Source organism: Vicugna pacos, chromosome 1 (genome assembly GCF_048564905.1).
Source record: "Vicugna pacos chromosome 1, VicPac4, whole genome shotgun sequence".
In the NCBI taxonomy this organism is placed as follows: Eukaryota; Metazoa; Chordata; class Mammalia; order Artiodactyla; family Camelidae; genus Vicugna; species Vicugna pacos.
The window spans coordinates 28,675,442-28,688,263 of NC_132987.1; the positions used below are offsets into that span (position 1 = coordinate 28,675,442).

The 12,822-nt window shown below is 41.1% G+C and overlaps 1 protein-coding gene across 26 annotated transcripts in view; it reads left to right on the forward strand.

The window, feature by feature from the left end:
- MBNL1 (muscleblind like splicing regulator 1) overlaps positions 1-12,822 on the forward strand; it is a 190,724-nt gene that overhangs the window by 13,696 nt on the left and 164,206 nt on the right. For 15 of the 26 annotated variants that reach the window (XM_006202815.4, XM_031679067.2, XM_072959300.1 and 12 more), the window contains exon 1: positions 8,523-8,688. The exons of 2 other annotated variants lie outside the window; for them this stretch is intronic. The gene's annotated coding sequence lies outside the window, so the exon portion shown is untranslated. Of the gene's footprint in view, positions 1-8,519; positions 8,689-12,822 lie in introns of those variants that run through there. 9 more of the 26 variants (XM_031679106.2, XM_031679109.2, XM_015237983.3 and 6 more) reach the window with 7 other exon arrangements.

The following is a 12,822-nucleotide window of genomic DNA, read 5'->3' on the forward strand; positions in this document are numbered from 1 at the left end:
TCAAATGAGAAATGTCCTATTAATTTATTTGTATTTATAGTTTAACTATATTAGTTTTGTTGAATAAATTCATAAAATAGACTAAAATTTGCCACTTTTTATTTCTAAAAAATCACACATATACATGTGTACGCATATATATGCATGTACATGGAAGCATATATTCTAGAATATGTATATACTTTCCGTAGTCTGATAGAAACAAATCCAACAGGAAGTGGCCCAGAATACTCAGAGGCCCTTATGTCATTCTCAAGAGGTGCTCATGATCACAATTTCTTAGAAAGAGACAGGATACAAAACTCTAAGCAAACAGCAACCTAAACATTATAGAACAGGTAGGATTATCCTCTGTATGGGCTTCATTGTTTCTCTAGCTAGTTTTTAAGCCCACAGGCCACTGATGCATACCTGGTATGAAGTGACACACATTTTGGTTGCCTAAGAAGCTCCATGCCCAGCCAGGTGCATGACAGAAGTGCCATGTCATCTTGCCTCCCACAACTAGTCCAACTCCCACATTTCTAGATGCACGTGGGCACCACGTTACCCAAACCTAACTCTGTTTGAGACGGTTTCCTGCAGAGCACACTGTTTCTGTTGAGCCAAATAGACTTTACTTGCCAAAGGGAGGAAACAGAGCAGGTCAGTACATTGCCCCTGATTCTGAGTAATTTCATTTCATAAACTATAACTCAGCTCTAGGAAACCTTGGCTGCACATCGGAATCATCTAAGGAACTTAAAAAAACACTGATGCTTGGGTGCCACACCCAGAAATTCTGATTTGATTGCAACCCAGAAATAGGTGGTTGCACTCTGTTGATCCAAAATGCAGCCAAAATCAAGAACCACTGCCCTAGTTTCAGTCCCCTCATTTCTAGGATGGGGTCATAAATACCATCTCACGTGTCTCTTGTGAGGGCTCAAAGAGATAACATACATAGTTAGAGTCCCTAACATTTTTTTAATTCACCAGTTTTCCATCTTCCTTTATTTCAGCAGGGGAAATAGAAAGGAAAGGCTGTTGGGGTGGGGAGTCCGGGAAAGTGAGGAGGAGGGAGGCCTCCAAGTTCTGCCTAATTAGCAGTTCATTAGGGGTAACAAGTTCTCCTTTTGTCAAAGCAAACACTTCTGAAGGATTAAGCCTCATTCTCGCCTTAGTGTGAATGACTTTAATCAGATAATTGCCCATCACCTAACTGGGGATTTGGTATTGATGATCTGAGGGAAGTGAGGAGAGAGAGAGAGTTGCAGGGCCTGCCTGGGTTTCACTGAGGGCAGGGGAGGAAGCCAGACTGTCTGGAGCCCCAGGGTCAGGGAACTCAACTTGACCCTCAGTAGGCTTTCTGTAATGGCAGCATGAAAAATAAGAAAAACGAACTTTCTCCTCATGTTGCTAGGGCAATGATTTGCTTAAAGTGTTCGCATGAACAAGTCCCTTGTCTGTCTAATGGCCCTTCGTGACTTTTCTTTGCCTGTCCTTGTGCCATCAAGCACTTCACAAACACATGCCAGGTAATTTTACCATTTGTCAGCTGCTTGGGAGTCTGAGGAGCAAGACCTGACCCAGCCCTGTCCTCCTTGCCATCTGCATGGCACGTGGGTTTGTTGAATTTAATTGAATTGTTTCACTTGATATACTCTTTTCCAAATGCTTGAGATTTTTTCTCCTACATGTATCCCCTCCACTCCCCACCCTCTGACTAGACTGGACTCTGGGCACCTGAAGAAGTCTTAATGATCTCTGTATCCCCAGCGCCAAGTGCCACTCTTGCTACTTTGTCAGTGATCAATAAGTATTTGTTAAATGAATCAAGGAGCAATGGGTGACACTTGATGACTCCATGAAGACATAAGAATTAATTTACGACTGTACCACTTTGTTCCCACCATCTTGGACAAGGCAAAAAGGGAAGACAAGAAAAGAGATGTGTATCTGAGTCTCCCACCATTTACTCATACGACAAAAGTTCTTCTTATTCAGAGGTGCCCTTAGGACATCTCTGGAGATAGGGTCTGAAGGTAATTTCTGGAAATACAAAGGTAAGAAGGAGTAAGAGGTGCTGACAAAAGATCCAGAGATAGAGAATCTACACGATGGAACGAAAAGAGAGAAGCATGTGGAGTGTCATAGAAGCCAAAAGACAGGAACTCCAGAAGTGAATGATAGATAGATACAGCAGACACTTAGGAAAAGAAGAATCAACCTTGCTATTGGTATTTTCAAAAATTTGTTTGCATGTAGAAACAAACAAAGCAATGGCCACATTTTCCAGATGCTTTTATTGTAATGGAACAGTGTTAGTATGTCGAAACCTTTGATTACAATCCACAAGATAGTTACACTTGGCATTTACACTGTTAGATCTATTAGGCACTATTTTTAAAAGCTTGCAAGGGGATTCTTGGCTAAACCACAACACATCATTTTAAGAGACAGTAGACAGAATTAGACAATATTACATGGAATTATATATTATAAGGTAATATGAGAAATATGTCCACTTTGACTTTCTGGCTACCTGTTTCATATTTATTTTTGTAACTTTTTTATTTATGAAAAAAACCATTATTGTATACTTTCTTTTCCTAGTGATAGTCTGTACTAGAAGACATGTGTATACCCCAGATTGAGTGTCTAGGAATATATTGCACATTAGACCCATGAATTCGGGATCTGGGAGGTAGGCTCGCAAACACTACACCAAGGGGCAGGAGGCTCAAGGGTCTGTTCTCCAGCCTTTGTTACCTTATGTGATAAATGAGGTGTATAATGAATATGAATGACATGGGAGATGTCATTTGTTTTATAAAGTTATGAGATGAAGTGGGAAAAAAAAACCAGTACAAAATTGCATATATAATATCGTACCAACTGTGTAAAAAACGTATTGAGAAAAGCCTGGAAGGAAATAGACTGTAATATTACCAGTGACTATCCGTGGGAACTGGAAGCACTGCTAATTTTTTTCTAAAAATATTCTATCTTCAGTAGTTTTGAATCTTCTATACTATGTTGACTTTAAGGAGGAAATAAATCTCTCTCTCTCTTTCACACAGGCTCACACACACAACTCAGTTCTCTCAAGGCCACTTTAGGCTTTCTCTTCAGGTCTGAGATGGAAGATTCTAATGTTGACTGTATTTCCCGGGGTCCTCCACCAAGTCACTTTCTCCTGTCAGGCCTTCAGCCATTTGCTGCCCTTGCCCCCTCCAGGACCTGCTCTTTCAGTTTGCGCTCATCCTCAGCAGTGGTGCATTTCCTGTTCTGAGAGTAACATCAGCCTCCTCCACGCAGCAGTCAAGTGGAAGCTAGTTATCACTGAAAAGCAGATCTGGGTCTTGTGCCAACTACACCCCTACCTGCATCTCTAATATAACCAAACGCGTCAGTGGGGACCACTGACCAAAAGAATGATTGTAGCTTTGCCTGTTGAGTGTGATTAATTTAAGATCCTCAATTCTCTCACTGGACTGTAAGCTCCCTGAGGTTAGGTATTCCATTAGTTTTTATTTACCACTGGGCTTCCAGCCCTACATGAGTTCAGGTTTCAAGACTCTAGTAGATGTGCAGTTCCCACTGCTTTGAATGATTTTTCCCCAGATATTTCTCACTTCCTTGAGGACTCTGCTGACCTCTGACCATCTCAGTCCTTGACCATCCTGCTTAACACACACCCTCCCCGCCTCATCCCCTCAACCTGCTTTCTTTTTCTTCATAGGGCCTACCTCCATCTGAAATTGCCTCAGATGTTTATCTTTTTCTTTGTATTTGTTCTTTACTTGTCTACTGTCTGTCTCTCCCTAGCAGACTGTAAACTCCTTGAAGGAAGTGACTGGGCTGTGTTGTCCATTTCTATAACCATAATACCTAGAGCAGGTCTTAGCGTGATGGATGCCCCATGAACATGTGTGAAATGGAAGCACTGTGAGAAAGTGTTTTCTGTATGGAAAGAAGGAAGGAAGTGTGGAGAAATGGAAAGGAGAAAAAGAAAGAAAGAGAAACAGGGAAGACATAGAGGAGGAAAGAATTATACTCCTAGAAATCTAACGTGGCTGACTCCTCTTCACATAAACTTGGGCAACACTTAGGCCTATATTGGAGCTTCTTGTTGCCGCAGAAATTGTCTTTAAGAAAAACAATGAAAATAAATGGCCTGAGAGAGTCAGAAGACACTGATACCAGTTCTTCTCTGTCATGGAACCAATTTATGTATACAACGTTCTCTGGTCTAACAGTAGAACAGGCCCAGATGGACTCTAAGTTTCCATCCTCTACTAAAATTCTCTGGTTCTAAACCTTTAATTCTGAAATGAATTTGTTTTCGATTTCCCTATTGCTAGATGCAAAAATAACTATACTGAAGATTTAGAGTCAACTTTTAGGTAAAATACCTTTATTAATTTATTAAAATTAATATTTTAATGCATAATAATTATATTAACTCATAAATTAATATTTTAACTTTTAATCTTTATAAGTATTTTAAGACAAATATGTTGATTTTATATAATATTTTTACATTTAGGTGATTTGTACATCAAGTGACATGTATACTATGTATAATACGCTGTATTATGTAACACATATATACATACAACATATAATAGCATATATATTATTTATGTTTAAATATTGGGTATAATTTTAAAACTTACTTGGTGTGTGAAATATATAAAGATCCTAGACTAAATTTAGGTAAACTAAATTCATACAATTCTATCAAGTATATTTATTCAGATACCTGAACAAGTTTGAATTCAGGCTACAGAAGAATGCTTCCAACCCCTTCCCTGCTGTGAAACTGAATGGAGATACATCTTATGCATCCACGTTTAGTTAATTCCTCATAGGAGAGTATTTCCAATTCTTTGTTGCCTTCCAGCAGCTTCTTCTCTTAACCATCTATATTTAAACATGGATTAAAAATCATGGGACCTGAATCTGGTCTCACTTTTGACGATATTTTGCAATGGATTCTTTCTACCCTGGTATATTAAAAACAGCACTTCTAGATCCACGATTCAAGATCTTTTCATATTTCAATTTTTATAAAGCATACCTTCTCGGGATATTTTCATTTTGATGTTGGGGGTTGAGGCAGGAAAGGCAAATATATTTAGTAGGCAGCGAGAGCTTATTGACTATAAATGAGGTGTGTAGGACAAGAAAGATCAATTTGCAGACCCACGTACTTACACAGATGCCTTAGAGACTCCCATTTGAATGAAAAAGATAAATGCTATTTCCTGTATCTGTATTATTGGTAAACCAGGTAGTTGATATTATCTCTGAAAACCATATTCCTTAACTGTATTTCTATTGGGATTCATTGGTATAATTAAGACTTGAATGGTCTGAAATATTTCAGGAAGCTGCAGTGAATATTCTTTCCTTCATCTGAAAAGGTAGTTTTATTTCATCTGAAATTGTTTTTTATAATTTCCCCCTCTACCCCCAAATGACATTCTTTTTATACTTAAAGATGTTCTCACTCATAAACCTATGGACTGTAACTGCCCTTCAGAGGAGTGAGAGAAACCATAATGCTATCCTAGCACTGAGGGAATATTACTGGTATTCTAAATGGGGAACAATTTACTTTTTATTACTACGATGATTTTTTAATAATTTCCACAATTTGAAATGTGGTTAGAAAGCCACTGCTAGTTGAAAGCTGACAACATGTTTTAATATTTTTAACATATGATCTAATGTTTGTTACAGTGCTTCAAAATGTTAAATGTCATTATTCATGTTATAGTATTATCAGTGGTAATAAATTAAGCTAAATCAGTGGCAATGAAGTTTTATACCACAATTTATTTTGACTGACTTGTGAGTCCTAGGTTGACCATTGTTTTATATGAGTTTCTTAGCCATCCTTTTTTCCTTTATCTAATGTGAAATAACACTTCCCCCCTCTTCTTTATCATTTACTATGATGTTTATTCTGTTTCTAACATTCAAGTTTCTTTCTTGTATTTCTTCGTATTCTGTTCAGTGGAGCAGAAAATTTATCTCAGTTTCAATTTCTCTTTTGTTCCCAGAACTTCCCCACCTTCTCCAGTGCTGAAGTGGAAAAATAATTTCCCCTCTTGCACCATACACAGGTTCAAAGTCCTGTTTTTCACCATGTTGTTCCAAACAGCGAATTTTCTAACCCACATGAAAAAAGGACAGCAAAGCTCTAACTTGAAAGTCTACAAGGGTCTGAGAACAAATGAAAATAAATTCCTACAAGCAGGATTAGCCCTTAGCGGGTCATTGGGCATTCTGAGGAGTGGTTCATGGAAGCCAGAGAGGACACTAACCTGCCAGCATAGGTGGCCCAGCTCAGAAGCCAGGGTCTGTGTCATGGCGAATGGAGGCAAACTGGAGGAATTAAAAAGCAAGTAGCAAACAATCCAGTAGGCTAAGCCAGGGATTTGGGAGTCTCCCAAGGCTCCTCCCTTCCTCATTCCCTGCATGAGTCATTTTTCCAGTCTGTCCACACCCATCACCCTTCTTCCATCGGCCTCCACCCCACATTCCCATTCACTCTCCAAGCTGCGGCCGCAGGATCTTTCTGAAATACAAGTCCAAACTCCACCTATCCCCTTGATGTGTAAACTCCTCTAGTTCATCACAGTTTTCAGAGTACAGCTGAGACTCCTTGGATTAACACAGACCTACTTTTAGCTCATTTGCTGCCACTCCTGTACAACTCTCATCTCTTACTTCTAACAGAGAGACTGGCAGGTCCATTGTATTTGCCAGGCTCTTCTCTCCACTGGATCTGGTCTCAACTCCCTTTCCATCTTGATGATTTCCACACACCTTTAAGGTACCCGTTAAAATAACTCCTCCAGGCAGCCTTCCTGACACTCCTCAGGCCCACCTTGGGCTTACCGCCATCATTTTAGCATGAGCCCTCAGGAAGAATTAATTGGTTTGTCTCTTCCTAATAGAGGTATTATCCTTGAGGGCAGGGACTCTGTTACACATTCTCGAATCTCTGGCATAGCAAGCAGGCTGTAGATGTAGCTGTTGAAATGAATGCTGAATTAGAAGAAAGGAAGAAGCCCTCATGCTTGGGGTAGCTACTAATTGGCAGATAGAAAATGCCCATCCCTATTCTCTGAGAAAGTGGCAGTTTCCTTTTAAATTTGCTTCCACTGTGTGTGCACTTGGGTACTTTTTAATGATTAACACTGAGAAGTGGCACCATAGAATTAATTTATTTATTTGTTCTGGAAGGGAGCAGTGCAAAATATTAACTCAGCATTTTGTGGATCTAGCCAAGGGTCGAGAACTCAAGTGTGTTATTAGTGCTTCTGGAAGTATTTTTGTACTTTAGCACATTTCATGGTGTTTTTCCTTCTCCTCCTTAAACCGTCCCCACTCTCTTTAACACAACCTAACAAACTTGTAGGAAGAATAGTCGCACAATATCCAGCATTTTGTTCTAAATTGTATCCAAAGCATGGAACAAATGTTTTTAATTAGAATCATCATTGAATAAGTTATTCCCTAAATCGAAAGGAAATTCTGCCCCCGAATCTCCAAAACTTGATCACATCACGATAGTCTAGGATTCTTTCCATTGAAAGTGAAGCCAAGTTACATCCTATAACACCCAGTGAATTATGATTTTGGGTTGTGGTTTCTTTTGCTCCAGTAATAATATGACTTATTTGCCTTGGACTATTCCAGTATTTCAGAAAATAAGTATTTTATGTTGAAAGAGGGGGCTTTGCTTTTTATAAATCACATAACGCAGAGTTGGGAAGGAAGGGGATTTTACATTCCAAATATTATTTACCAAGTAGATGGGAAGCTGGTATGTGAGTGTTCGGGCTTGTGTGACAACAAGTTTTACTAAGGAATTCCAAAACTCTGGACACCCTGTTACTTGAGAAAGATACACACTGGCAGTCTTGCGGATGTTTTTCCCGCCTGTGAGCCATCCAGGTTCAAAAATCGTGTGGTGCATTTTAAGGCGGCAGCTCCATCAGCTCTTACTGTTTTATCCTGATTTGAGACTCACCTTCTGTCTAACCTTGCCAGTTGCCTTACGAAGCCCCATCCATCCACGGGCCTCTTTCAAAAAACGAACCTATCTGTCCGCCCAGCCAGTGGGAAGCCGCAGAAAGTAGAAGGGGTGCGTCCCGTCTGCACTATAGCTCGGAGGTTATGATGTTGAACGTATAAGATGGAAGATACCACCGGGAGGCGGCGGGGATGCACATCGCAGGCGCCGGCTCGGGTTTCCTTTCGCTCTCTGCGCCGATCGGAACGTGGCAATGACCACCCCCAGCGGACTCTGTTTGGTTGAGGGGCGACGGGGTGGCGGGGGGCAGAGCTGGAGGGCGGCGGAAAGTTGAAGAGCGTTTTTTTTTTTTTCGCCGCCGCGTGCGTTCCGGGGCTCGACGAGTCCGCCCAGGGCTTCCTGGTGGGGCTGGGCCGGCGGGGGAGGGGCCGCGCAGCAGCAGCGGAAACCAGACCTCGGCGATAAGAGGCTGCACAGCGACATGCAACAGTCTTTTCACTGCAGCTGAATGAGTTGTGGCGCTCACAATGCTCCCGTGACCGGGAACTGACAAGTTCAATTTTAAATCGCGGGCCTCTTGGAATCATGACTCCCACAATGCCTTGGGCACTCGTTCGGCAGTCGGGCTGCCTCTGAAAAAAAAAATGTGAGAGGTAAGTTTCCATTTTCACAGTTTGCTCGCGCTGCTCTGCTGCTCTGCATTGTTCGTACTCTTTCGGGGCTGTATATGGCTGAAGGAGGAAGTGAGAGGAGGCTCGGGCCGGCTCACCACGCTGGATGGTTTCCTATCACACACCATCTCGAGCTGGAGGGAGAGCGGGAGGTTGTGCAGCTGCAGCCCAGCTCCGATCAGCCCTTCCCGGGGCTCTGCGGACACTGTCAGCAACGCCAGCCTCCCATTTGGCAGCTTAGAAAGAAAGAAAGAGAAAGAAAGAAGGGGGGGGGGGAGTAGGCTGGGGGAGGGGATAAAAGAAACAGGTGCGTGGAAGTGTACTTACAACTTAACGACCTTTGTCGGGGGAAGATGCGAGTCCACCAGATGGGAGCCACGGTTTCTCCCAAGAGATCCCGCATCCCTGTCCCCGGGGCTGCCATCCAGCCCTGTTTTCATCTGCGCCAAATATGTGCACTCAAAGGTTAATTCTCTGCCTGCTACCCATAAATTACGCATGACATGTTTAGCTGGGCTTCCTTATATGGAGAGTGCTGTATTTCAATCCAGTTTGCCTTTTGCCAAGTTTACAGGGCGGAAGACGCCCTGCATGAGAGGGCTCCTTTTTTTTTCCCCAATCGTTTTGTAGTGCGTCACTCAAAAACTGTAAGAAAAGTAAGTATAGACGCTCTCTGGGTGGAGCCGCAGTTAGTTGATTGAATTGCTTTCATGAGGGGTCGAAAAGAGTAAAAAGTAGTTAGGACTTTGATTCTGGTCTTTTAGACAAAAGCAGGACAAATATGTAGCGCGTCCCCCCCCGCCCCCCCTTTCCTTTTCTTTTCTTTTTTTTTAAACGGAGCCGGAATCTGTTATTGGTAGTAATGTGTCATGTGAGAATACTTTGATTCCAGAGCCTGTAACACGAGCAGGTATATGGGGGAGCGTATCCTTGCCCCTCTCAGAGCACTTTACAACCAGAGTGTTGTAGCCGGAAGAGTAATTGTGCTCTTAAATCTCTCCTGGCCCGGGAGAGTATGCGGCTGCTCAGGCTCTGTGGTGTATTTCCGCGCAGAGTGCTTCCCTAGGATTCAGACTGAGTGAGAAGCTGCCAGGAAGGTTATGCCACTGTCTTTACTTTGTGTGCCCACCCGCCCAGGCACAAGCCGACAGCAAATGGATGGTAAACTCTGCCACACTCTGAGGAATTTCTTAAACAAATTAATACACTGAGAGAGGTCATAATTAATGCCTTTGGATTTGCAGGCCCTCTGCAATGTGCTTTGAAATACTACACCAGTGGACACGGTGTTCCTCCCTCCTGGATTTGAACACAGTGTCTGTTTATACGCAGAGGGTATTTAGTACATAACGATTCTATACCAGCGTTTAAGTGATCCACTCCATGTTATCTCCGTGGGTTCCTGAGAGCGTTGGTGTTTCTCCCTGTCTTGCTGTTGAGATAAAGTATTATCACTGAGACAAGTTAAAATGAAAGTTCAAGGACTGTAAAATTCACCCCAGGAATACTTAGTTCAATACTAACAGAGTGTCTTGAGTATAGTATGATAGCTAGAGACGCTGACTAGTTATTTTGTAGCCTGCGAAAGCAAATAGTTGTCGCTTGCATCTTTGCTTTCTTTAAGCTGGTGACAACTACAGCTCGAAACTGTATTTTAGGAAGCCTACCGAGTTCTGATTTTCATCAGTGTTGTGTATTTGCACAACAGGGGTGAATTTTTTTTGTATTGCTAGTGTGTTGTTAGGCCTTCTTTCCAAAGGTAGACATGGCTTTTAGTTTTATTTGTTGAACAAGGGGGTTTCCTCACCGAGGACGGCAAGAGTTGCCTTTTGTGCTTTAGGGAACAGATTGGGTCAGCACCAGAAAACTAGTTCATCGTCCATCGATAATTACAGTGTCACTTAAGATGTGATAATCAGGTTTTATTATTACCAGGAGAGTCAGAAAACCTCACATGTGCCTAGTTTAATTTTTTTCCCTTTTCGTAACTAAGAACAAATTTGTGTGCAGATACACAGCAAGTGTGGCACTCCATGCAGCTATGCCAGCCCAGAATCCAAAATGTTTTATGGTTTGAGATATTGCTGCTTGTGTTTACATTTCCACATTTGGGGCAAACTTAGACTCCAAGCTGAATTCATTAAGTTCTGATTCCAACATTCTGTTCTTCCTCTGGGCACAGAATTCCTATGAAATGAAACACTGGGTTCTATTCCAGACCAAAAACAGACTATCCCAGGGTTTCTCCTGGGGGGAGGGAACGAGTAATATCTTGTTTCTCTTTGAGGAAGGGTGTGTGACTTTGTTACGTAAAATTTCCTATCTTTTCTTTAAGCAAAAAAATTGCCCTTGCATTTATCATTGTCTCCATACATTAGGCCTGTAGTTGACATACCTATTTATGGAAATAGAGAATAGTCTTGCTGCACCTTCTGGCTTTCTGCTTAGTGATAGAAGATGCAGAGATTAGAGAACATCTCAGATCTTGCTTAGAAGAAGCTGAAAAGAATAGGTGATTGGGGTTTCTTATACTCAAGGCATCAAGGTGGGCAGTAGACATGAAGTCAGTGGAGCAGTTGAAGGAAGTGAAATATAGTCCCTTAAATGCTTGGCTCAGTTTAAAGTCTTAACGGCAGTACTAATCATAGTGGGCTGCTCTATAGGAAGATTTTTAAAGTATGTGGCCATTTAGGCCAAACAGCTTCATATTTTTGGAATCTAGAATGTGCTTCCCAGTACAGTAGCCACTAGTCACATGTGGCTGTTGAGGACTTGAAATGTGGTTGTCCGGACTGAGGTTTGCGCTAAGTGAAAAATACATCCTGGCTTTTGAACACTTTGTACAAAGGAAAGAATATAAAGTATCAGATACTTTTTAAAAAATATTAATTGTATGTTGCAATGATAATATTTTGGATGTATTGGTGTCAGTAGAATATATTGTTAGATTAATTTCACCTGCTTCTTTTTCCTTTTTTTTTTTAAATACTGTTACTAGAAAACAAATGTGGCTTTCATTGCCTTTCTTTTGGACAGGGCTGTTCTAGAATAAAGTAAGAAAGCAATATTCTGGGAGAAACTGTGAAGAGTTTGCAAAATAAAATGGACTTTTATTTTAACAAGCTAAAGAAGTTTATTATACGTAGAAATACCTAGTCTTTCTTATCCATTGTAACCGAAATTTGAGAAAACACACCACCTAACATCTATTTTTATTTCCTCAGAACTGCTATTTAGTTTAGAGATTTAATGGTGAGGTAGTAATAACAGAGAAAAGGCTTATAATTAGGGGATGAGTCTTAACACCTCTCAAAGGCCAGAATAGAGTATGATTGCTACTTAGGAACTTTTTAGAGACACTATAGTTATCATTGTCCTGAAGTTACCAAACAAACGAGTCACTTAAAATTTATTTTAAAATAGAGTTTTCAGTAAATAGCAATTATCTTCAAATGCTTAATATATATTTTCCTTTGCTATGACTTTACTTCCTTAGAAAATACACCAAATAAATCCAGACAAACTCCTGACTCTGTAAATCAAAGATGAATGAATTCACGAGAAAGAAAGATTTTCACCTGTAGGGAATAAGGCATTGTTTTGAATGTTAGGAAAGGTAAAAATACGTTTCTGCAGTAACGTCACGGGCTTTGAAGAATTCCTACGCACGGAGACATTGTCTTTATAGTTTGAACACATTCTTGAGAAAGCATCTGACTGGTAAACAAAGCACAATGGCATAGGTCCTGGAAACATTCCTTTCAGATATTTTCATAACCGAAGTACATTTTGCCATGCACAGTGAGTGTTAAGCAGAAAAAATGCGGTTCTTTTCTATCCATATAAAGTATGCTTGCTTTTATTGCCTTGAAGGATGCCAAAGATATAAGACAAGATGGATGCAGCGGGCTCTTCTTTGGTAGGGGGGAGGGAGCAGATTTTATGGAGAACCTCAGAAGAGTTGCCTCCCGGCTTGGTGCCATCTTGAATCTGCCTCCCACTACGTGAGGCATCAGGGCCATTAGTGTCAGTGCATGTGTGGAGCCCACGGGGAACAGTGATCCCCATTAACTTCGTATATTGTTTCTGATGAGTCATGGAGCAGACTCACTAATG